Source organism: Ovis canadensis, chromosome 19 (assembly GCF_042477335.2).
Source record: "Ovis canadensis isolate MfBH-ARS-UI-01 breed Bighorn chromosome 19, ARS-UI_OviCan_v2, whole genome shotgun sequence".
NCBI lineage: Eukaryota > Metazoa > Chordata > Mammalia > Artiodactyla > Bovidae > Ovis > Ovis canadensis.
The window spans coordinates 29219748-29246399 of NC_091263.1; the positions used below are offsets into that span (position 1 = coordinate 29219748).

At 46.4% G+C, this 26652-nt stretch overlaps 1 non-coding gene across 1 annotated transcript; it reads left to right on the forward strand.

Moving 5' to 3' along the window:
- The first annotated feature begins 6234 nt into the window (after positions 1-6234).
- TRNAG-CCC (transfer RNA glycine (anticodon CCC)) lies at positions 6235-6307 on the forward strand. The gene has a single exon. It is a non-coding gene; the product is annotated as a tRNA-Gly (tRNA).
- Positions 6308-26652: the final 20345 nt, after the last annotated feature.

Consider the following 26652-nt stretch of genomic DNA (forward strand, 5'->3'; position numbering starts at 1 on the left):
GCAGGAAAGTTGCTCTATCTACACTCTGGACATTTCACTGTCTTGATAACCCATTTGCCTTCACTCAAGAGCTTCCAAACTGTAAGTCCTTCTTCCTGACCTGCTTTTCTGGAATCTTTTCTATGACATCAGTTGCTATGCACCAGAATATTCCGACACAGGGATCAGTTGGTCACCAACGCATTTGTATTAGTTTTCTGTTGCTGCTATAACAAGTTACCTTCAGCTGAGCAGCTTAAATAACACAAATGTATCATCTTGAAGTTCTATAGGTCAGAAATCTAACAGGGCTCACCAGGCTAAAAGCAAAGTGTTGGCAGCATTGTTCTCCTTCCTAGGGGACCTAAAGGGGTCATTTGGGTGGTTGGCAGACTACAGTCCCTGTAGCCGTAGCACTGAGATCTCTGTTTCCTTGCTGGCTATCAGCTGAGGGTCATTTCCAGCTGCTAGGGGCCATCTGCCTTTCTAGGCTCTACCTCTTTCTTCTATCTTCAAAGATGGCAAGGGTGCTTAAAAACCCTCTTTCACGTTGAGTCTCACTTATCTCCCCTTCCACTGTTGAATCTCATGGACCACTTTCTGCTTCCTCTCCCACTTTTTTTTTTTTTTTTGTGAGGATACTTCCTTTACAATGCTGTGATGGTCTCTGCTGTCCATCAACATGAATCAGTCATAATTATTTATATATATCCCCTCCCTCTTGAGATCCCCCACCCCTCTAGGTCATCACAGAGTAGCAGGCTGGGCTCCCTGAGTTGTACAGCAGCTTCCCACTAGCTATCCATTCTATACGTGCTAGTGTGTGTAGATATACTCTTAAGGGCTTCCTAGATAGCGCAGTGGTAAAGAATCTGCCTGCCAGTGTAGGTGACGTTGGAGATGCAGGTAAATGTCAATGCTAGTTTCTCAATTTCTTTTAGCCTGTCCTTCCCCTGCTGCGTCCACTTTTAAGGCTACATGTGATTGCATTGATTCACCCAGACTCTTCAGGATAATCTCTCCATTTACATCATTTGGAGTTACCCACAAACAAACTTCTGCCAGGGGGCCTGGACTGGAGGCATGAGGGTTATGGTCATTTCTACTATGAGACATCCACACTCTGCTTCTGGGAGTGTTTCCAAGGAAGCAGCCCTAGCTGGTCCCTGGGATCCCTGGAAGCTCTGATGCTATAATCCCTCTCCAAGGGATAATGCATCATCACTCATTCTTCAGTAGCCATGACCTGAACGGAATTTGTATCAGGGGAGAAAGTTGTAGCCTTGGGAGTGGATATTATATGAGCTTATTGTTATCCAGACACTCTCTGGGTTCTGGGAGTGGACAGAGATGTGCTTGCTTTGAGGAAGGTGCACTGTGAGACCATCCTCTTCTGCAGTCCTGGAACTGGATGTGGTTTCCTTCCCTCCTTGGTTTGTATTCATTATAAAGGTGGTGAGGGGAGGGGGCGCAGAGAATGTGCTTTATTTAATGTGGAGAAATCTGGATGGCAGCACTCTAATCAAGGCATTAGGCTCAGCCCTGACAGCAGTGAGATGGCATGATCTTATACGCCACTCATGCCCTACAGGGAAAGCTACACACCAGCACACTGGCCGCTCATCTTCTTTTCCCCAGGCTTGGTGACCCAGGCATCAGTCATTGGTTTTTGGTCCCAAGTCTTCCAGCAAATCTGCTGAAATCCCTCCTCCGACAAGTGGAGAATACCTGTGTGTACGGGAAGGCCACCTTTAGCTCCAAAATACAGAGGTGTGCACGTAAGTGGGATCATGCCAGCTGTTCCATCACAGCTTTGGTTTCTGTAAAAATCATTTGTCACCTATAATCCAACAGTAAGATAGATCTGGCGGCCTCAAGTTCCAAGTCCCTTACAGGAGCCAGGGTCCCTGAAATGGGGCCAGGCTCAGCCTCTTCTAATTGGGGATGGGGATCCAGCCCTGAGTCCCTGAGTCTCACCTGCTCTCACAGGGCTGTGGTCTCTGAGTTTTCCCCAGCCCTGGGCCCGAGCTGAACTTCTCCTGAGCTTTCCCCAGCAGATGGAGATCCATCTGCTCTTCAGACATCACCCAATAACACAATCTAAAATTACCCTTGAATCTGTGTCAGTATCTGCATCTATATCTATACAGTGTCTGCACACAGACATACAAAATGCCTGGAGATAAGAACAGATGCTGGCCAGTCAATCCTGTAAACACTCAAGAACATTCCAGGTAGAAGTTCACTTTGGAATGATCTAGTTTACCTATTTTCACAAGTGTTTCTTGCCTTGGAGCCAATCTCATGCAGAAACCCTCGCTGCCTGCTCACCTTCCTTGCTGTCTTTGCAAGCGGCCCATAGAGGCCATATCAGGGCTTGGGGAACGAGCATCCAGTTCACCACGTTATTCATATCTGAGCAAGACAGAAACAGGACCAGGACTAGAACTCAGGGCTTATGAGCCTAAAGAAGTCTGGGAATCCATTTTTGGTCATCCAGCCAAAACCATTCCTCCCTAAAAGAACCTCAGTAGTGTTTACGCACTGGCAGAGACCCCTGAACTGCAAAGGAGGTGGCCCCTGTCCCTGGCCTACAGACAGATGTATGACCCAGTTCTGATCAGTAGGATGTAAGGGGAAACCCACTGGGGAGAGAGCTTCTGGCAATGATTTCCCTTTGGCAACAGAGACAAGGAAAGAGAGTGTCCCATTCAAGGCCACCCTGCTTCCCTCTTGAACTTAGCCACCCAAGGCATGATGCTGTTATTTGACATGACAAAACACAGAAAATGACACAGATACCAAATCACAGCCTGACACCCCTGATCCCTGAATCACTATCAGCAGCCGCCCATCTCTAGACTTCTTATGCAAGAAAAACAAAGCTGTGCGGCGTGAGCCCCCACTTCGTCACACTTGTACTTGCTGCTGAAAGCATCTCTGACAGATTCAAAGGATCTGTGTAAATCTGCCACAGGTTTATTTTCAAAGCCAAGCATTTTTAGCTGTGGTGTTGCTTGCCTAGTTTCAAAGAATATTTTAAAACTTTATCTGAAATGGCATCAGAAAGAAAACAGCCCCACTTTTGTCTACTCACTGAGTGCTTGTCTGAGGCAGTGTGTTTGCAGAAAGCGGGAAGGAAGAGGAGGTGTTCTCTTTTATGAACAGTCTTCTAGTTTCGCCCGGAGGACAAAGCCTCCCTCAGCTACTGAAATGGAAGGAGAAAGACCTCATGGTGAGCCAAGAGAGATGTTGAGCAGGGAGCCAGCAGGAGACCCATCATGACCTTGCGTCTTGGCATGAGGGGGAGGCAGCCACCGTTCCCATCCCAGAGGCTTGGGACACAAAGAAGATGAGAAAAACCAGCAGGAACCACCTCACACTTAAGGGTCCTCCGTGGAAAAGAGAGGCAGAAAGGCACAGAGCTGCCAGGTTGTAAAAGAAAGGACATCCCCCAGACCCATGTGGTTGGGGTAGGGTGACCAACTGTCCCCATTTGTCTGGGATGCAGGGATTTCTAGGGATGTGGGACTTTTAGAGTTAAAATTGGAAAGTCCTGGTGTGGAGCTTCTAAAAAGGAGTTCCTTGTGTACATGAGATACACATGAGATTAAGCCCCGACCTTCTCATCTCTCTAGCCCCAAGCATGATGGGAAATAAGCCACAGAGACAGCCTGGCCTGTTGTTGGGGGGTTCAGGCTGAGCTGTCTTCAGTAATCCCATAAGGTCAGAGGGAACAGAGGCAATGAATGAATGAATGAGTAGGTGAATGAATGAGTAGGTGAATGAATGAATGAATGACTTCAGTGGGGTAACTACTTATTCATGCTTTGAGCACTATCATTTTCCATTGATTGACACTTAATTCCATCCATTGACAAGCACCAGTGAATCCACTGCCTCTTACAGCAAGGCCTCTTGGAGCAAAGAAAACCAATTTGAAGCCACGAATCCAAAAAATCACATCCACAGACATTTCATACTCATACTTGCATTTTTCTGCCTTGGAGGAAATTGCTTTCCATTTGAAGAGTTGACGAGAGCACAGAAAAGATGACTTACAATCTAGACATCTGCGCCCAGTGCCAAAGAAGATGGGCCCACGGGAAGTACTGCAACGTAGAGACGGCCAGAACCTCTCCTGCAGCCCAGGCTCTGGTGCGTGCTGTGCAGGCGTGCTAAGTCGCTTCAGTCACGTCCAACTCTTTGTAACCCTATGGACTGTAGCCCACCAGGCTTCTCTGTCCATGGGATTTCCCAGGCAAGAGTGCTGGAGTGGGTTGCCACTTCCTCCTCCAGGGGATTATCCTGACCCAGGAATCAAACTCTCGTCTCTTATGTCTCCTGCATTGACAGGCAGGTTCTTTACCACTAGGGCCACCTGGGAAGCCCTTGGGGCATGGCTTATTCAGGTCATGTCATTTTATGTTCCCGATAGCCCTGAGAAATGGCTCCATTTTACAGAGGAGGACCCAACGCTTCAGGATCTGGGTAGCCTGCCCAAGGTCCCACCAACAGTGAGTGGTGGACCCCAGGTCTGTCTGACTCCCAAGGCCAGCATCCTCTTAAACACTCTGCTGCTGCTGTGCTCCAGGAATAGAAGCCCTGGGTGAGTCCTGACATTGCTGCTTAATAGCTGTCTGACCTAAAACAAGATGTTTCGCTCTCCAAACCTCAGTTTCTCTATCTGCAAGATGGGGATAGAAGTAGTGCTGATTTCATCAGATCAGGTTGTGTGGCAAGTTCTAGTCCATAATAAGCCCTCTGTGAGTTCCAAGGATGAAGGAGAAGGGACTCCAGGAGGGGAGTGCAAAGGTAGTATGAGTGAGCCAGATTGGCAGTGAGGAGAGCTGGCCGGCGAGGCTGTAGGCTGAGGGGTGAGACCAGTGGACGTCTACCCTGGCTGCACATCAGAAGCATCTGGGGTGTCACACTTCAAACTATGGAGTAGGACCAGTGCTTGGGTCCTATAATCTGAAAGTAGGACCCAAGCACTGGTATTTCTACAACTCCCCAGGAGACAACAGTGTGGTGCCAGAGTTGAAAGCCTTTGGCCTAGACCTTTGCTCTTAAACATGAGGCCCTTGGAGAAGCAGGAGTGTCATTGGAAACATGTTAGAAATACAGAATCTCAGGCCCACCTCAGATCTGCTGAGTCGGATCTGCATTTGAGCAAGATCCCTGGGTGATTCGTGTGCACATTATTTTTTAAATTTAATTAATTAATTTAATTAACATTAAATTGCCGTATTGGGTTGTGCCACAGGGCAAGCAGCATGTTAGCTCTCCAACCAGGGATCAAACCCAAGCCTCCTGCAGTGGAAGCATGGAGTCCTAACCGCTGGATCACCAGGGAATTCTCATGTGTACGTTAAACTCTAAGCATCCCTGGGCTAGTCTGTGGGTCACAGATGGGGAAAAAATCAGCAAAATGCCAGGCTTTGAACCCGTTTAAAAGCCAAAGTACAAGTGAGAGGGGGAAATGAGGGGCAGCTGTTTACAGCAGTCACTCATGGATAACCTAATCTGGCAAATGCAAAGGGCAAGGGTGTGGCAGGTCTCTATATGTTTAAACTTCAATGAATCCAGATCGCGGATGCTCAGGAAGTCCGGGATTCTGCCGGCCGCCCAGTGTTTGCCCACCTGCTACTGTATCAGTCAGAAGACTAACATTATCTGGTGTCAAAAATGCACCTGGCCTGGGATTAGCAGGAGAATATCAGCCTGCATGAGGCCTTGGGATTATGACAGGGAAGTAATTCCCAAAGGGCCTTTTCCTCACCCAGAATGAGCAGCTCTCCATCCCTGGGCAAGCGGGCTGCTGAGGCCAGTTCTAAGGGAAGCGGGTGGTGGCTGGGTTCCCAGCTGGGCTGTGAGCTCAGTGTCTGTGACAGAGTGTGAGGGACCCTCTGTTGTGGCCCCAGAAACAGGACTTTCTTGGGAGAGAAAGAGGGTCCCCAACTTCTGGAACCTGAAGAAATGATATTTTAATCAGTGTTTACTATCTCTGATAATCCCAATAGGTTCATCATCATGTCATAACAGGCAGCTGGAAAGCAGATTCTACATCTTAAATCGAAAGCACTCAAGAAGACAGTATAAGCACAAAGGCTCAGTTTTTACAAAGCACTTCTGTCTGGCTCAATATTTACCATTATCTTAGCAGAGCCAACTCTTTGGGTTTGCCTTGATAATCTTATCAAAGCTATGGACCCTGCCCCTATAAAATGAACATAAATGCACACTACCAGGACTTCCCTGGTGGTCCAGTGGCTAAGACTCTGCATTCCCAATGCAGGGGGCCCAGGTTCGATCCCTGGTCAAGGACCTTAGATCCCACATGCTGCAACTAAGACCCAATGTAGCCAAATAAATAAAAATAAATATTAAAAAACACACACACAAGTACAGACAACTTCGGGGAACCCCTGAGCAGTCACCTGAATCACTTCCTTGAATCTGTTTTAGAGTAACCTAGATAGCGTATTCAAAAGCAGAGACATTACTTTGCTGACTAAGGTCCGTCTACTCAAGGCTATGGTTTTTCCAGTAGTCATGTATAGATGTGAGAGTTGGACTGTGAAGAAGGCTGAGCGCCGAAGAATTGATGCTTTTGAACTGTGGTGTTGGAGAAGTCCCTTGACTTGAGAGTCCCTTGGTCTGCAAAGAGATCCAACCAGTCCATTCTGAGGGAGATCAGCCCTGGGATTTCTTTGGAAGGAATGATGCTAAAGCTGAAACTCCAGTACTTTGGCCACCTCATGCAGAGTTGACTCATTGGAAAAGACTTTGATGCTGGGAGGGATTGGGGGCAGGAGGAGAAGGGGACGACCGAGGATGAGATGGCTGGATGGCATCACTGACTTGATGGACATGAGTCTGGGTGAACTCTGAGAGTTGGTGATGGGCCGGGAGGCCTGGCGTGCTGCGATTCGTGGGGTCACAAAGAGTTGGACACGACTGAACGACTGAACTGAACTGAAGCAGACTAAAATAAAATTCTGTTTGCTTGCTTCCCACCATCCATTAGCACTTCTGATAATGCCACACATTTCTTTCAGGGTCTACCTACTTTCAGTGTCAATACTCAAGTTTGGAGCATGTGACCCGAGGCTGAGCCACGCAGTGCATCCCATACCCCACTGGTTCAGGGATAGATACGTCGACCCATTCAGGACCCATAAGGCTCAGTGAAAATTAAAGGAAGGTCCTTGACTCTTTTCTGTTGATGTCAAACCTGAAGGCTGTGGCCACAGCAGTGAGAAGCTGGAAGTTGCCATCTTGGGATCACACGGAAGAGTCTTCGTGTTAATGGACTCAACACAAAGTAAGCAGAGCCCAGAAATGAAGAGAGAAACCATGTCCTGAACACAGCCTTTGAGCCTTGAAGTCCTGTCAGATCTGTCTTTGGATGGTTTAGTAAATAAAACCACAAGTCCATGCGTTAAATAGTTTGAATCACATGCAACAGAAAGTGCTCAGATGGATAATCTTTATTAATTCATTGGATAGTCTTATGGCCCTTCATGCAGCTACCAATTAAACAAATAATGTCACTCTACAAGTGTTCTTTATGACCTGTTTTGGCTTTTCAATTTCACTAAATCTCTTCATCCCTAGAGTTAATCCTCTGCTTATCCCAAACACCTTTATAAATAAAGCTCTTCTGTTACAAGTTTCCTTCACTTACCTGTACCATGATATTTATCATGTACCACAGAATTCCAAATTGTCGTATTATATCTTATTGCAATAGGTGAATTATATAAATCTGATTAAAGCAGCCTAGTGGCTGAGTTCCAAATTTTAGATCTCAATACTTAAGAACACAAATATTCTGAAATCAATTCAATGCTGTAATTGTCATTAAACATAACTTTAAGTAAGATTATTCTTAGATCTCAATGATACACATGCCATTTTTTCAGACTACAGAGTGTTGATTTCTAGCCAGCAAGGGTGGGAAGAGGCTTCAGCCAGCCAGATTCTGGATTTCAGTGAATTCTCTACAGTCCTGTGAAAAGGTTGTGACATGTGATAAAGCCAGGCAGACTTGAGATAAAATTTGGCTCCTCTAATTACCAACTCATGTCACCTCTGAGTCTCCAGTTCCCCATATAAAAATGAATGTATTTACTACTATATATAAAATAGATAAGGAACAAGGACCTACTGTATAGCACAGAAAACTAAATTCAATATCTCTCTTTAATTGATAATGGAAAGAAATATGAAAAAGAATCAATATATGTGTATATGTGTAACTGAATCACTTTAATATACATCTGAAACTAATACAACATTGTGGTCCAGTGGTTAAGACTCCACCTTCCAATGCAAGGGGTGCAAGTTAGATCCCTGGTTGGGGAAGTTTTGCATGCCTTGGGGTGTAGCCAAAAATAAATAAATAAAATTTTAAAAAATTGTAAATCAATCATACTTCAATTTAAAAAATTATCCCTCAAGCTTAAGATTTTAAAATTGCACTGTGGTAACTTATACCTCAATTTTTTAAAACATGGACTGATATATACATATATGTAGGTATATACATGTATATGTACGGCACCCCACTCCAGTACTCTTGCCTGGAAAATCCCATGGATGGAGGAGCCTGGTAGGCTGCAGTCCATGGGGTTGCTAAGAGTCAGACATGACTGAGCGACTTCCCTTTCACTTTTCACTTTCATGCATTGGAGAAGGAAATGGCAACCCACTCCAGTGTTCTTGCCTGGAGAATCCCAGGGACGGGGGAGCCTGGTAGGCTGCCGTCTATGGGGTTGCACAGAGTAAACATGACTGAAGTGACTTAGCAGCAGCAGCAGTATACACTTACCCTATGCACACTATATACATACACATATATAATATATATGCATGCATTATATATAATATTTATGCATGTGTGTGTATTTTACAAATGTATATATTATAGATTCATATATGTTATCATTTCTAAATCTAATCAAGGAGTTTTTCTTTTGACTACTTTTCTTTTACTCCTGGCACAGTTTAAACTTTTGTTTTCCTCAAAATCAGTCTCCTTTTCTTATCTTTAAATCAGGGATTTTACCATGTTACTCTATGATTGGCAAAAGCATATTTTAAGCTTTAAATATTTTCTAAATAGCTGACTCATCAGGAGTCATAGAGTACTAGTCTTAAAATGCCAGGGATCAAGTTCATTCTGCCCAAGCACACAGCATAACCTTCCTCCTTCTGATACCTTGCCTCCCTTCCTGGATGCACCGGAAGTGATCTCTTATCTCAGACCTCTGTGCCTTCACACATGCTGTTCCCTGTGCCTGGAAAACCCTTCCTTCTTTTTTCATCTGTCTGACTTCCCTACATCCTTCGAAAACCTAACCATTCTCCTTGGCATCCTCCCCCTTTCCTTTATCTGCTTCCCATGCATGGCCTCTGGGAATTCTTCCCACTGAACTCTGTCTGTTTCTGACTCTGTGAATGTGTCCAGCTCATGTCCAGAGATACATCTGCAAGGTTTTACCTCCCCTTCCAATATTGCCCAGCAAACAGAGGGTCAGCAGTTTGTCAGGACATGACCTCCAAATGGATAGACAACCTTAGGTTCAACTGAAGCACCGCAGTTTTACACGGTTTTCATAAATCAAAAATTTCCAATATTGCAAAAAATCTGGAGACTGAGGAAATGAGGTGTTCATAAAAACAAAAGTGCTGTGAATGCAAATGTGTAAACAAGAAGCTTCTCTTTCCTATGAAGATTAATTGCCCCCCACGGGCTAGCAGCAAAAAAAAAGAGAGTAATGAAGGATGTCAGAATTATTTATAAAGATCTGGCTCCTGTAGCTTTGATAAATTTATCATAAAATGCTCTACAGAACCTCAGACCCAGTGGGAGCCAGTTGCTTCTGTGATCACAACTCGAGATGTGTTTAAGGTTCTGCCTCAGGCTGAGTTTCAGAAACATCAAATGCCGGAAAGTGTGTGTGTGTGTGTGTGTGTGTGTGTGTGTGTGTAGATAAGAATAGTCATAAAAGCTTTGGAAAACTAGAGAACTATTTGAAAATATATCTCATCAGGGACTGCAAGTCTTTGAAATATCTACTCCAAATCCCCACTCATTTTCCCTCCATATAACTCCTGGGTAGAAAGACACAGAAGACCTGCTTTTGTGAATTTAAATACAGGCTTCCAATCTAGAAATCAAGTGAACATTAGTGATTCTTAAGGATAAGAGATGAAATCTCTGAGTAAAACCCTCAGTTCCACCCAAGATTCGTGATTCCAGAGATGTCTCCCACCATCTACTAGCTACCGGTTGTCACCACTTCCAATCTTTCCTTCAATGTAGGAAGTATTTTCAATAAATAAGTTGAGGGAAGAGGAATAAGAAAGTCAAGTGGAGGGGATAATCATCTGAGCATCTCTGGATCCTCTTCAGTTAGCTCTCAGTTCAGTTCAGTCGCTCAGTTGTGTCCAACTCTTTGCAACCCCATGGAGTGCAGCATGCCAGGCCTCCCTGTCCATCACCAACTCCCAGAGTCTACCCAAACTCATGTCCATTGACTCGGTGATGCCATCCAGCCATCTCATCCTCTGTTGTCCCCTTCTCCTCCTGCCCTCAATCTTTCCTAGCATCAGGGTCTTTTCAAATGAGTCAGCTCTTCACATCAGGCGACCAAAGTATTGGAGCTTCAGCTTCAGCATCAGTCCTTCCAATGAACACTCAGGACTGATCTCCTTTAGGAAGGACTGGTTGGATCTTCTTGCAGTCCAAGGGACTCTCAAGAGTCTCCTCCAAAACTACAGTTGAAAAGCGTCAATTCTTCAGCACTCAGCTTTCTTTATAGTCCAATTCTCACATCCATATATGACCACTGGAAAAACCATAACTTTGACTAGATGGACTTTTGTTGGAAAAGCAATGTCTGCTTTTTAATATTCTGTCTAGATTGGTCATAACTTTCCTTCCAAGGAGTAAGCATCTTTTAATTTCATGGCTGCAATCACCATCTGCAGCGATTTTGGAGCCCAAAACAATAAAGTCAGCCACTGTTTCCCCATCTATTTGCCATGAAGTGATGGGACCAAATGCCATGACCTTAGTTTTCTGAATGGTGAGCTTTAAGCCAACTTTTTCACTCTCCTCTTTCACTTTCATCGAGAGGTTTTTTAGTTCTTCTTCACTTTCTGCCATAAGGGTGGTGTCATCTGCATATCTGAGGTTATTGATATGTCTCCCAGCAATCTTGATTCTAGCTTGTGTTTCTTCCAGTCCAGCGTTTCTCATGATGTACTCTGCATAGAAGTTAAATAAGCAGGGTGACAATATACAGCCTTGACGTACTCCCTTCCCAATTTGGAACCAGTCTGTTGTTCCATGTCCAGTTCTTCTTGTTGCTTCCTGACCTGCATACAGATTTTTCAAGAGGCAGGTCAGGTGGTCTGGTATTCCCATTTATTTCAGAATTTTTCACACTTGTGATCCACACAGTCAAAGGCTTTGGCATAGTCAATAAAGCAGAAAGAGATGTTTTTCCGGAATTCTCTTGCTTTTTCGATGATCCAGATGATGTTGGCAATTTGATCTCTGGTTCCTCTGCCTCTTCTAAAACCAGCTTGAACATGTGGAAGTTCACGGTTCATGTGTTACTGAAGCCTGGCTTGGAGAATTTTGAGCATTACTTTACTAGCATGTGAGATGAGTGCAATTGTGCAGTAGTTTGAGCATTTTTTGGCATTGCCTTTCTTTGGGATTGGAATGAAAACTGACCTTTTCCAGTCCTGTGGCCACTGCTGAGTTTTCCAAATTTGCTGGCATATCGAGTGCAGCACTTTCACAGCATCATCTTTTAGGATTTGAAATAGCTTAACTGGAATTCCATCACCTCCACTAGCTTTGTAGTGATGCTTTCTAAGGCCCACTTGACTTCACATTCCAGGATGTCTGGCTCTAGGTGAGTGATCACACCATCGTGATTATCCGGGTCATAAAGATCTTTTTTGTACAGTTTTTCTGTGTCTTCTTGCCACTCCTCTTAATATCTTCTGCTTCTGTTAGGTCCATATCATATCTGTCCTATATTGAGCCCATCTTTGCATGAAATGTTCCCTTGGTATCTCTAATTTTCTTGAAGAGATCTATAGTCTTTCCCAGTCTATTGTTTTCCTCTATTTCTTTGCATTGATCACTGAGGAAGGCTTTCTTATCTCTCCTTGCTGTTCTTTGGAACTCTGCATTCAAATGGGTATAGCTTTCCTTTTCTTCTTTGCTTCTCGCATCTCTTCTTTTCACAGCTATTTGTAAAGCCTCCTCAGACAGCCATTTTGGATTTTTGCATTTCTTTTTCTTGGGGATGTTCTTGATCCTTGTCTCCTATACAATGTCATGAACCTCTGTCCATAGTTCATCAGGCACTCTGTCTATCAGATCTAGTCCCTTAAATCTATTTCCCACTTCCACTGTATAATCATAAGGGGTTTGATTTAGGTCGTACCTGAATGATCTATTGGTTTTCCCCACTTTCTTCAATTTAAGTCTGAATTTGGCAATAAGGAGTTCATGATCTGAGCCACAGTCAGCTCCCAGTCTTGTTTTTGCTGACTCTATAGAGCTTCTCCATCTTTGGCTGCAAAGAATATAATAAATCTGATTTTGGTGTTGGCCATCTGGTGATGTCCATGTGTAGAGTCTTCTCTTGTGTTGTTGGAAGAGGATGTTTGCTATGACCAGTGCGTTCTCTTGGCAAAACTCTATTAGCCTTTGCCCTGTTTCATTTCGTACTTCAAAGCCAAATTTGCCCATTACTCCAGGTGTTTCTTGACTTCCTGCTTTTGCATTCCAGTCCCCTATAATGAAAAAGACATCTTTTTTGGATGTTAGTTCTTAAAGGTCTTAAAGGTCTTTATAGAACCATTCAACTTCAACTTCTTCAGTGTTACTTGTCAGGGCATAGACTTGGATTACTGTGATATTGAATGGTTTGCCTTGGAAACAAACAGAGATCATTCTGTCGTTTTTGAGATTGCATCCAAGTACTGCATTTCAGACTCTTTTGTTGACTATCAGTTAGCTCTGGGAAGACATAAATGTTAACAGGAAGTGAAAGTAATATCTCTCCATAGGTTCAAGGAAAACAGCATCTTGCTACTTGTAATTCTTTATTGTTTAGTTGCTTAGCTGTGTCCAGCTCTTTGCAACCCCATGGACTATAGCCCGCCAGGCTCCTCTGTCCATGGGATTTCCTGGGCAAGAATACTGGAGTGGGTTGCCATTTCCTCCTCCAGGGGATCTTCCTGACCCAGGGATCAAATCTGTGTCTCCTGCATTGACAGGTGGATTCTTTACCACTGAGCCACCAAGGAAGCCAGCATCAGATGTATGAGCTGCTTAATACGCCATTAGGACACAAGATGTAAGTGGATGCTAATAAATATTACCAATAGTATATAGGATGTGATGTGCATGGCCTCAGAGTTCTTTTCATTCATTCATTCACTCATTCATTTATCCATTCATTCATTCATTGAATGAATACGTACTAAGGTCTACCTTGTACCTGACAGTGTTCACCGCACTCGTGATATGGTAGTGAACAAATCAGGGTGGAAAAATGAAATACTATTCAGCCATTAAAAAGAACGAAATTTTGCCATTTACAGAAACATGGATGGACTTGGAGGGCATTATTCAAAATGAAATAAGTCAAAGAAAGAAAGACAAATGCCACTTGGCATCAGTTATATGAGGACTCTAAAAATACAACAAGCTAATTCATTTAACAAAAAAGAGCAGACTCAGTGATATAGAGAATAAGCTGGTGGTTATCAGTGAAGAGAGGGAAGAAAGGAGGGGCAATATAGGGGGAAGGAGTGGGAGGTACCAACAACTGGGTGTAAGATAAGTACAAGGATGTATTTATACAACCCAGGGAATACAGCCAATATTCCGTAATAACTGTAAATGGAGTGTAAACTTTAAGAATTATATTTTTAAAAATCCTGTTCTTGATGCAAACTGGTATATATGGAATGGATAAACAACAAGTTCTTATTGTATAGCACAAGGAACTATATTCAATATTCTGTGATAAACCATATTGGAAAAAAATATGAAAAAGAATGTATATATGTGAATAACTAAGTCACTTTACTGTAAAACAGTAATTAACACAGCATTGTAATTCAACTATAGTTCAATTAAAATTTTTTTAAATAAATAAAATGACTACTAACCAGAGATAAAATAATAAACAGAGGGAAAAAAATTTTAATCCTGCTCTCGTAGTGCTTACATTCTAGTACGGGGAGAAATACTATACACAGACAGATAGCCAGATGTGGCAAATATCAGACAGGGACGGACAGAGGCTGCCAAGTGTTCTCCTCAGAGCAGCTCCCTTTCAGGTTTTGCATTTTAGCCTTTAAATGAGGCTTCCCTTTAACCCCTAATCCTCAAGGCTACCATCCTCAAGTCTGCAAAACTGCACACTGTATGCCCAAGACATTCTGAGTTGCATTCCAGGGGAAATAGAGCATCTGAGGGGAAACAGCAATTACAGTTCTTTCCATAGTTGATCCTGATGTTGTTGTTTATTTACTCAATAGCATCCAAATGTTTTGCAACCCCATGGACTGTAGCCCTCCAGGCTCCTCTGTCCATGGGATTTCCCAGGCAAGAATACTGAAGTAGGTTGCCCTTTCCTCCTCCAGGGGATCTTCCTGACCCAGGGATCAAACCCACGTCTCCTGAATTGCAGGCAGATTCTTTACCGCTGAGCCACCGGGCTTCCCCCTTGATCCTAATATCCTGACTTAAAACAAGCCGTCTTCCCAAGTCTTGCAAAACTGATTTTCCCATCACTTTCAGAGAAAGCTGTGCTTCCCAGCAAATGCAATTCCGCATAGTCATCGAGATTCATGCTGATAATAGGGCCTCATGTCTCTCTGATTCAGTTTGGATCTTTCAAAAACGCCTTGATTAAATTTGGCTCTTCTGAAATGTCAGTGGCTTTGACTCAGGAAGTGTGAATTCTCAACAAGTTTGCCAAGTGTGGGACGCTTCCTTTGGTCACACATTCACTTGCTTCAGTGACTAAGTCCTGTGTCTTACACAAATGGGTGCATTTTTAGCCTGATGGCTGAGGAAGAATTCTTTCCAGAGCTGAATTCCCATTTCCCTTTGTCTTGCAGTTTCACTGTGCCATGTGGGGATGTCATGCCCGGGTCCCCTCAGTCTCCTGAGCCTGATTGTGCGGGTTCCCAGTGCATTCGGCAGTGACGCTCGAATGACAAGGGGACATTGAGGCAGTATCTGCTGGAGGGTGTCCTTGGCTGTGATAAAGCCCTTCACAGTTGCAGAAGTCTCTGCCGCCTCCTCTGTCTTCTCTCCCTCTTGAGCGCACGGCAGAAAGATTCTCTGATGTGATGCATCTGGCTGACAGAACAGACACAATGATAGTCCCCTCTGGGAAGCAGCTCCAAGAGTCAACTGCCATCCGCTCTGACAGGTGACAAGGGAGGAGGATGTGAATGAACCAGGTACACCTGTCCTTTAATAGCCTGACACCTGTAACAACCAGCACCCCAGGGATCATGGAAACAACGAACAGGGTTGGAATGGGAATCACGATGAGACTATGGGGAGATTTCAATGAGACCCTCTGTGTGTTGCTGGGGAACACATGGAAATATTATCTGCACTTCATCATGTATCCTGGTTCTTCTTCAGCCCAATACCTAAGACCTCCTGAGGGGCAGGACAGGAGAACCAGAGAGTCAAAACCTTAGCTTGCCTTTTAAATGTCCGAAGTCAACTCTGAGTCATAGGAAACTGAAGGACTTGGTATGAAATTTACAGACAGTCTAAAAACTTTGAAGACCTGTGATAGGGCAGGCCTAGTTTTCCCTGCTTCAGAGGCGAGGAGGGTGCCAAGATCAAGGAAGGGAGCACTCCGAGAGGAGTCACATGGGCAGCAAGGGAGGTGGACCCTGGGGGCGTCCCTGGAAACAGCCCTGCTCCTCCACCACCCACCAGATGGACCCTGCAGAGGATGGAGAATAGGACAGGGACCTCAGACAGGTGTGTGTGCTGGGGGAGGGGGTCCCAACAGAGAGGGCCCATGCCTAAGGTTGCAGATAAAATACAATACTGGGGACAGAGCAAAAGATCACTTCATGTTTACCTGAAACTCGGATTTTACTGGGTGACCTGTATTTTTACTTGCTAAATCTTGCAGCCCCATTTCTGCACCTCACTTCCTAGGGGAATCTGAAAGACCCCTCACTTCAAGCTTGAAGAGGGAGAGAGAGGCAAGGAAGGGCCACAGGACATAGTGACCTGGGTTGTATCACCACTCTGAGGCCAGCAGGGGAAGGAAAATGTTTGCTCTGCTTCCAGGGAGCCCCAGAGCCAGCCTGAGGTATGGTTTCCAAAGTCAGATGAGGAGGACACAGCTGCCACCTGCAAGGAACACTCCCTTTACATAGCGATTGATAGTGTCACTCAGCAGATGTTCACACACACAAACACACACACACACAGAGTACATGTGTCTCTGTGCAAAAACAGTAAAAACCCACACCGATGGAGAAATGTGCCAGTGATTGTTTGCATACTTTTATGCTTAATACTCTCTAAATGCATTAGTCTTTTCTTTGTCAGCTCCTCTGCCCTTGCAAAAACCCTATAAAGTGGGTATTTTTATTTCCATTTTCCTGAGGAGGCAGTATAGGCAAAGAAGTGAGCTGAGTATCCCAGAGTCACCTTGCTGGCGGAGGGCAGAACCGAGCTGTGAGGCTGGCTATTTGGTTCCAGAACTTGTACTCTTATCCTCCATGGGCTTGGGCTAAGGAATTCTGGAGTGAGAGGTCACTGTCGCAAGCCTATGACTGAGGGCAGACTGGGGCAATGACACTCCCAGGACCATGGAGAGGGCTGGCCCTGCCCAGAAGATGCTCATGGTCTCTAGCCATCCCTCCTGTCAGCCCTGGCATGCTGGGAATGCAGAGATATTCCAGGATAGAGAAAGGACAATTAAGAGATGAGTTTTAAACTCTGAGAATTGGGCACAGAAAAGGAGTGATGGCCCCAGAAGAGAACCAGCAATGTCTCCCGCACAAATCCCCGTATCCTCTAAGCCAGGACACAGAGACCTCTCTGATCTGAGGCAGAGAATGTGCAGGGGTGGTGGAAGCTATTTCTCCCAGATTAATGGCAGGGCTGAGCAGGCGTCTGAGGCCATAGGAACTTGGCGCCACTGCCATCTAGTGGTGATGCTGCCACATGGCATGTGGCTAGGACTCACTGAAGGCAACCAGAGGTGAAGCTATTCAGCCCTCAGAACTAAAAACTCCCACCGGGCTACGTGACTAGTGAAATGAGACAGGTCCCCAAAGCCTCTCTGAAAACCTTGTACACAGAGGGCTCAAGATTATCAAGATTAGAATCTCTCCTTCTGGAAAAGGTTCTTTGAGACAAATGCTTGCCAAGGTTTACATGTGTGTGCACTGTGTGCTAAGTCGCTCAGTCATATCTGACTCTGCAACCCCATGGACTGTAGCCTGCCAGACTCCTTTGTCCATGGAATTAATGTGTTAATTAATGCATGTGCAATTAACACTTTAATGTGTTAGTTGTTTATCAGATTAGCCAACTCTTAGGCAGGAGAAAAGTCAAGAGGGTGGGACATGGGACAGGTAAATTTTGATGGAGAAGATGTAATTCAGAAAGAGTTAAAGCACAGGACTTATATAACAAGGTCAGATTTGGGTTTCTATATATTCACAATGGAGGTGCCTAGGACGATCTGAGGGTGGCCTCCCTGAACAGCTTGAGCTCTAGTAGTATGAGACCTCCTTCTGTTTGATGTGACAGAAGGCCAGCATACACTAGCTTAAGCAAAAAGGGGAGTTATATCTCAAAACTGAAAAGTCCATGAGTAAACTAGTTTTAGTACAGCTGAATCCAGGGACTCTAATAAATGTCATCAGATATGTCTCTCACCATCTCTTGAGTCTGATTTCCTGTGTATTGGCTCAAATCTCAGGCAGGCCAATATGGCCACAACAGCAGCAGGCTTATCTTTTCCTGGCTTACTAGCAGAGAAACACTTGTTTCTCAGAGTTCCAGCGAAAGTTCCAGGGCTGATGTTCACTGGCTCAGCTTGAGACATGTGACCATCAGCAAGGCTCTCACTGGTCAGACTTAGAGCACATACCCACTACCGAAGCCAGAGGAAGGCTGAACCTGATTCAACCACTGAACCACATGGACGAAGAGTAGGGGAGCGGTGATTTCCACCCAATAATCAGCAATGTGTTACCAGAAGGCACAAGTTCTGCATGGATGTGTTTTTCACAGTGACATCAGGAGGACTAAGGAAAAGACTCCAGTTGCTGAAAGGCCAGCATGTGCCAGGCTAGAGCAGCCTTGCCATAATAAAATGCATCCAGCCCCTGGAGGGAAGGCTACAACCCCAACCCTACTCTGGCTGCAGATTAAGGGATCCTCGGGCCCAAGTTTTCCCATGAATTGGTGCTTCTCCAAGATGAGGGATGGGATATTTCTTTAATGCACATAGCTGCGTACTTCCTGGGGAGGACCTCTTCTCCTGGTCGTCTGGCTGATACCCAATTGCCCCTAAAGGCCCTCTGCCTACAAGTCCTCTACCCTCAGCTGAGTAGTACTCCCTTCCTGCTCTTCAGTTATAGGCTCTCTACACACATACTCCACTGCCACCACCAGTTCAAGACCTCCCTTCCCTGACGCTCCATCCTCTCCAGAGTATGTTTCCCACTGAGCCCCTCCTGTGGGCTATACCACCCAGAGAGGCCAAGCCCAGCCAGTAGCCCCCACTCATACCCTAACTCATCCTTCCAGAGGATTCTGGTCTTCCAACAACCCTGACGGCTCCCAGGACAGGAGCAGTGGCCTCCTTACCTCATCACCACCTTCAAGGCAGAGGACAGAAATGTCTACACACCTCAAGGAAGGACAAATTGGAGCAAATTATTTCATATCACAAGGCAAGAGAGCCAACAGCCAAACCAGGGTGGCTACCTGAAAGCGGCAACATGTGTCAGGATTCACTTGGGCTGCAGCAAAGCTGCGAAACTTGCCTGGGCCTCTAGCCCCATCTTTCTGGGCCATATCCTATCCCAAGCAAGAAGAGGCTGAGAAGTAGGAAGAGCTGACAAGTGACTTGGGTCTGAGCAGGGTCCAGGATAAAGGGGGAATGGGAGGCATGTGTAGCTGAGGTTATTTTTACCCAGATCTGAGCAAAAAGAGGCATGGGCTGGTCTGGCCAGCGCATCCCATCCTCTGGTACCTGGCCACAAAGTCAAGTGACCTGAAGGCAAGGCTGTATCTCCCCTCAGTGGGGCTCTCTGAGGCAGGACAGTTTCAGATCTTATTATAAGGCTCCATGAGGCCAGGCTTCTCTCCTCCTCAGACTGGGGCTCTTTGAGGGAAGGGCTGTGTTTTCTCAGGGCTCCCTGATTTGGGGCAGTGTTCTCCCTCAGAACGGGGCTCCCTAAGGGAGGGCTGTGTCCCTCTCTAACTGAAGCCCCTTGAGAACAGGACTGTGTCTCCCCTCAGATTCAGGTTCCCTGAAGGAGCTCTGTATCTCCCCCTCACTGTGGATCCTCAAGGGCAGGACTAGGTTTCTTCAGAGTGGGCTCCCTGAGGCAGGTCTATGTCTCCCCTGAGACTTGGGCTCCCTGAAGTCAGGGCTGTGCCGCCCTCAGATTGGGGGGTCCCTGAGGCAGAACTGTATCTCCCTTCAGACTATGGTTCTTGGAGAACAGGGCTGAGTTTTCCTCACAGTGAAGCTCCCTGAGTCAAAGTGGTCTCTCCTCTCAGTTCGTGGCTTCCTGAGGGAAGAGTTGTGTTGCCCTCAGATTCAGACTCTCTGAGGAAGTGCTGTATCTCCCTTCAGAATGGGGTTTCCTGAAGGTAAGGCTATATCTCCCCTCAGATTCTAGTTCCCTCAGGCAGATTTGTGCATCCCCTCAGGCTTGGGGTCCCTGAAGGCAGAGCTGTGTCTACCCTTTAACTGCAGCTCTTTGAAGACAGGGTGATGTCTCACCTCAGATTCCTGTTCCCTGAGGGAGGGTTTTATCTTCCCCCCAGACTGTGGTTCTTTTGAGAACAGGGCTGTGTTTTCTCATAGTGGGGCTCCCCAAGGTAGGAAGGTGTCTCCCCTCAGACTGGGGCTCCCTAAAGACAAGTCTGGTTTTCCCTCAGATTTACCCTCTCTGAGGCAGGGCTGTGTCTCCCCTCAGATTTTGGGTCCCTGAGGGAGCACTGTATCTCTCCCTCACTGTGACCCTCAAGGGAAGAGTTGTGTCTATACAGACTGGGGCTCCCTGAATGAGGGCTGTATCTCTCCCTCGGGCTGTAGTTCTTCGAGAGCAGGGCTGTGTTATCTCACAGTGTGGCTTCCTAATATAGAGCAGTGTCTCCCCTCAGAATGGGCCTTCCTGAAGACAAGGCTGTTTTCCCCTCAGACTGGGCTTCCCTGTCAGGACTGCAGGTCCCCTCTGACTGGAGTTCTTTGAGGACAGGGCTGTGTCTCACCTCAGATTCCAGGTCCTTGCGGGAGCTCTGTGTCTCCACTTCACTGTTGGTCCTCAAGGGCAGGTCTGTGTTTCCTCAGAGTGACTCTCCACAGACTGGCGCTCCCTGATGTTGGTGCTGTGTTTCCCCTCAGAGGGGCCTCCCTTTGCCCAGGGCTGTATCTCCCCCTCACACTATGGTTCTTCAAGAGCTGGGCTGTGTTTTCTTATAGTAGGGCTCCCTGAAGTAGGGAAGTATCTCCCATCAGACTTGTGCTTCTTGCAATCAGGCCTGTGTTTTCTCACAGTGGGACTCCCTGAGGTCAGGGATGTGTCTGCCCTCAGATTTGGGCTCCCTGAAATCAGGATTGTGTTTCTCCTCAGTGTGGGGCTCCCTGAGCAAGGACTGTATCTCTCCCTCAGACTGTGGTTCTTAGGAAGCAGGGCTGTGTTTCCTCATAATGGTGCTCCCTGAGGTAAGAAAGTATCTCCCCTCAGACTAGGGCTCCCTGAAGACAATGCTGTTTGGACCCTCAGATTCACCCTCCCTAAGGCAGGGCTCTGTCTCCCCTCAGATTCTGGGTCCCCAAGAGAGCACTGTATCTCCCCTCCTGTGTCTCCTCAAGGACATGGCTTTGTTTCTCCTCAGAATAGGACTTTCTGAGGAAGAGCTGTGTCTCCCCTCAGACTGGTACAGAATCCACTGGATTGGGGGCCAGAGGGAGGTTTGGGTAGCTGATGGGCAGATGCGAGAACTTCCCCCAAGTTCCCTGGAGACTCCCAGCCTTGAGGTCCTGGCCCCTCTAGAGACTGTGGCTCCTCTCTAGGGACTGTGGACTCAGGAGACTCAGGGAGTGCCTCCAGGAGCCAGTCACACATTGTCACTCCCGATGACAGGCAATGTGGATTGGTGTCAGAAGTCACACTAGGCTGATGCCCATATTAAGAAGATAGGTATCATTCTGGGGTCATGGGTCACCCTGGATTGAGGCCCATGATCAGGATCAAAGGTTAGTCTTATTTGAGACCCATGATAAGGGTTAACAGTCAGGCTAGAGTCAGGAATAAGTCTAGGGTCACGTGTAACTCGGGGTGGAGGCCTTAGATCATGGTTAGGGAGCAACCTGTGATCAAGGGTCAGATTTGGACTAGAGTCTAAGACAGGTCTAAGCAGAGTAGGCTTGCTGGAGGACCTCCATCTCTCTTGCTTATCCAGTCATCACCACGCTGGGCCTGTCATCCCAGGAGAGACCCCAGAAGTCTTCCCAGAGGGGTGACTGACAGGGACTAAGGCCCTAAAGCATGACAAAATCTTCCTTAAGAGATGTGTGGAGAAAGGCATTCCTGGCAGAAGGAACAGCCTAGGCAATGCCACGGAGGCATGAAAGAGCTTGGTGTTCTACATGGCAGAGCCCAGGCTTGGGCTGGGGCAGGGAAGAACAGCTGAAGCCAGACTAAAAAGGGGCAGGGAGGAGGTTCCCTCAGAGCCTGAGAGCAGGGTTAGAATCCTGGGACAGAGGGAAGGCGGCATCAGCTATGGATTTTAGGAAGAATCATTCACTTATTTGTTCATTCAATAAACATGATAGAAGGCTGCTTGCCAGGCACCATTCCAAGGACTTGACATACATTTGGGAGCAAAATACCTGAAAATCCCTTCCCTCGTGGAACTTCTCTGCTAGCAGGGAGAAAAAGACAATAAGTGAAATAAAGTGAATTAACAGATAGTCTAGTCAAGGCTATGGTTTTTCCAGTGGTTATGTATGGATGTGAGAGCTGGACTGAGAAGAAAGCTGAGCGCCGAAGAATTGATGCTTTTGAACTGTGGTGTTGGAGAATACTCTGTGAGTCCCTTGGACTGCAAGGAGATCCAACCAGTCCATCCTAAAGGAGATCAGTCCTGAGTGTTCACTGGAAAGACTGATGCTGAGGTTGAAACTCCAATACTTTGGCCACCTCACGCGAAGAGTTGACTCATTGGAAAAAACCCTGATGCTGGGAGGGATTGGGGGCAGGAGGAGAAGGGGACGACAGAGGATGAGATGGCTGGATGGCATCACCGACTCGATACACATGAGTTTGGGTGAACTCCGGGAGTTGATGATGGACAGGGAGGCCTGGTGTGCTGCGATTCATGGGGTCGCAAAGAGTCGGACACGACTGAGCAACTGAACTGAACTGAACTGAACTGAAAGGACATTGTGCCTTAGGAGGTGATAAGCACAGTGGGGAAAAAGTCTACAGAAAGTGAGGGGCCCCAGCCTGGGGGAAAGCAGTTTACAGTATGAAGTAGGGGAATCAGCCTTAAAGAGAAAGGTCAGGAGCCATAGTGATACCTGGGCAAGAGCATTCCAAGCAGAAGCATCTAACACCTAAGAGCAAGAGTAGGCTAGGAAACTGAAAACCAACTTACGGTTACTAAGGGGGAAGCAGAGGGGGATGAAATAAGAGCTTGTGGTTAACATATACACCTACTATATATAAAATAGATAACCAACAAGGACCTACTATATAGCCCAGGAACTACATCTTGTATCAGTTTAGTTCAGTTCAGTTGCTCAGTCGTGTCCACCTATTTGCAACCCCATGGACTGCAGCACACCTGGCCTCCCTGTCCATCACCAACTCCTGGAGTTTACTCAAACCCATGTCCATTGAGTTGATGATGCCATCCAACCATCTCATCCTCTGTCATCCCCTTCGCCTCTTGCCTTCAATCTTTCCCAGCAACAGGGTCTTTTCTAATGAGTCAGTTCTTTCACATCAGGGGGCCAAAGTATTGGAGTTTCAGGTTCAGTGTCAGTCCTTCCAATGAATATTCATGACTGATTTCCCTTAGGATGGACTGGTTGGATCTCCTTGCAGTCCAAGGGACTCTCAAGAGTCTTCTCCAACACCACAGTTCAAAAGCATCAATTCTTTAGCACTCAGCTTTCTTTATAGTCCAACTCTTACATCCAGACATGACCACTGGAAAAACCGTAGCTCTGATGAGACAGACCTTTGTTGGCAAAGTGATGTCTCTGCTTTTTAATATGCTATCTAGGTTGGTCATAACTTTTCTTCCAAGGAGCAAGCATCTTTTAATTTCATGGCTGCAGTCACCATCTGGAGTGATTTTGGAGCCCCCAAAAATAGAGTCTCTCACTATTTTCACTATTTCTCCATCTTGTATAACCTATAGTAGAAAGGAATATGAAATAGAATATATGTACATGTATCACTTTGCTTTATAGCAGAAACTAACACAATATTGTAAATCAACTACACTTCAATTAAAAAAAAAAAAGAGTGGCCCAAGAAGGAGTTTTTGAACTAGCAGGGAGACCATTATGGCTGGAGACAAGAGTGGGAGAAGTAGAGGTAAAGGAAAGGTAAAGAGGGATCTCACTCAGGATCTGTGGGCAATTTGAACTCATGAGCAAATCACCGTACTTATGTTTTTAAGATCTGTTTTAAAGTAATCCGTCTTAGCGAAATAGTTAAATAACACCATAGAATGCAGTCACCAGAACTCCGACTGTGGAAAGCCAGTAGACAGGACCCCATCCCAATTTCTTCCAAGGAGAACTTGCAAGGAAGAGAGGCAGAGAGATGGAGGGAGACTGTCTTGAATTATAACGTGTGAGCCTTATTTAAACAAAGAACTGGTAGAAAATAAAGGCATTTGTGAGGCAAAGAGGGAAAATTAAATAATGACTATTTAATGCTGTTTAGGAATTTGGGTAGGTTGGGGTGGTTAGCATAAAAATGGTATTGTGTGACAATGGTATTGTGGGTCTTTTTTTTCTTTAGTTCTTATTCTTTAGAATATCTACCTACGGAGATATTTGGGCTTACATGATAGCTGAGTTGGTAAAGAATCCACCTGCAATGCAGGAGACCCTGGTTCGGTTCCTGGGTCAGAAAGATCCGCTGGAGAAGGGAGAGGCTACCCACTCCAGTATTCTTGGGCTTGCCTTGTGTCTCAGCTGGTAAAGAATCTGCCTGCAATGCAGGAGACCTGGGTTCGATCCCTGGTTTGGGAAGATCCCCTGGAAAAGGGAAAGGCTACCCACCCCAGTATTCTGGCCTGGAGAATTCCATGGACTATACAGTCCATGAAGTTGCAAAGAGTTGGACACAACTTCACTTACACTTTTACTAAGATATTTACAGATAAAATGATAGATCGATGATGATTTAAAATAATCATGGTTGGGGTGAGGTCACAGAGGAGTTCCTTCTGGAGTCATCCTTGTCTGTGCCCAGAATAGGCATTCCCTAAGGATAGGACCATGGTCTCTGCTTCCTCTGTCTCCTGAAGCAGGAGCTCTCCCCTGCCTTCATTTTCCATGACTCAGCCTCCCCTCTGTGGTAGCTGCAGACATGCATCACCTGGATCTCCTGTCAAGAAAGAACTTGCCATTTCAGCTGAACTCAGTGAGCTGACAGCCTCTAGGAATAGTGCCTTCAGGATCCACCACAGCATTTGAGGTGAAGGCCTGCTCTTCCCAGATGGCCCCCAGACACTGAGTGCACACGGTAGGGTTACTAAGGCATCTGTGTGCCACCTTAGCTCTGCAATTCATGGTCAGGCTGGCAGAGGCTCTGTCAGAACTGCATCTCAATTTGCGGTTCTCCCTGCTGGTTCCTGCCTTGCCATTCACAGGGATCTCCTCCTTTGTCATCTCCTAACATCCAATAATCCTGAATCCATCCAGCATCTGATCACTGGAGGGCCTGAACTCATGCACCTAGAGTTGGCAACATCACCTCTTCTCGGCCCCCAACCATTTCTGAGCTCTAAACCCCAGACTCCAGGATCAAGGGATGGTATAGCCCATTTCAGAAGCTGTCCCTGGTCTTTTTCATTTCCCGATCTCAGAAGTCAGGACAGCTCTGTCTCCATCATCTATACTCTATGGACTTTGTTTATTTTCCTAGTGCAGCTGCAGCATCATGAGAACGTCCCTCCAGTCTCCCACTCAAGCAAGGCTAGTTTGCCCTAGAGGGGTCGCCAGTGTCTTAAGTCACTGTGACATCCCCAGTACTTATCACAGGGCCAGGTCAGTGGAGGTGGTGATACAAGAGGGATGAAGGAATACTATTCCCTGCAAGCTGTTACAGACAAGATGAAGGGATTATTGCTTCTTTAAGCAACGGGCCTCTCCTGCCTTCCACCAAAGCACAGCTTGGAGTTAATAAGTATCTGCTGGGGAAGTGGTGGGCAGTCCCTCTCGATGGAGGTGTCTTCAACTCAGAAACTCAGAAAGGGCAAAGCTTGCTTGCATCCACCCAACAATGTGAACGGCTCTGGAAGGGGCATCCTGAGCAGTGACTCCCCAGGCCAGTTCCTGGTTCCTACCATGAAGGCCAGACAGTGCTGTGAGTGCCTGAGCAGGGAGCCTTCAAGTAGTCACCTCGACTCCAGGAGGTGGGAGAAGACTGGGGGAGGCAAGAGTGGCACCCGCTGCTAGGATGTGGCAGGCAGCCAGGAAGCCAGGCAGGCTCCAAATGAGTAACTGCAGATTCTTTCCTGCCTTGCCTGTCATCACAGGGAAAGGCAAGTGACTCTCTCTCTCTTTCCCCCTACACCCTTGCACTCCTTGGATTCCTGCATCCAGAAGGGAGCTGGGGCTTGGGCCAGAGACTGGAGACTGGTTCCAGGGATCCAGGAGGAGAAACCTCAGAACAGAATACTCCTGGAGAAATCCATTCAAGAGGACAGGAGGGAGCAAAGGGCAGGAGGTGGCTGCAGCCCCCTTCCCAAACCTGGCAAAGGCCAACTCCAGAGGCACTTGGGCTTCAGATAGGGTGGGGGATGGGGAGTGGAGATTCGAGTCTCTCCTTCCCACACCCTCAAGTAGTCTGTCTCCCTGCTCAGTTCTGATATCCCTCCCCAGCCCAAGAAGCTTCCCCAGACCATTAGGCAGGTGAAAGGATGGTTTCATCAGATCCCAAGGACTCCCCAGGAGTAGGCCCCTGGGAGACCTCTCAGTGCCTCAGGACATAGAACTGGACATGCAGGAACATAACTGATCAAAACAAGGTCAAACTGACTCATGGTTGAATTTTTCAGGGTTTTGTTTGGTTTTGCTATTTTCCTTTTCCTGCGCCTTCTTTCACTTCTGAAGTTGTTTTGTGCCTTTTGCT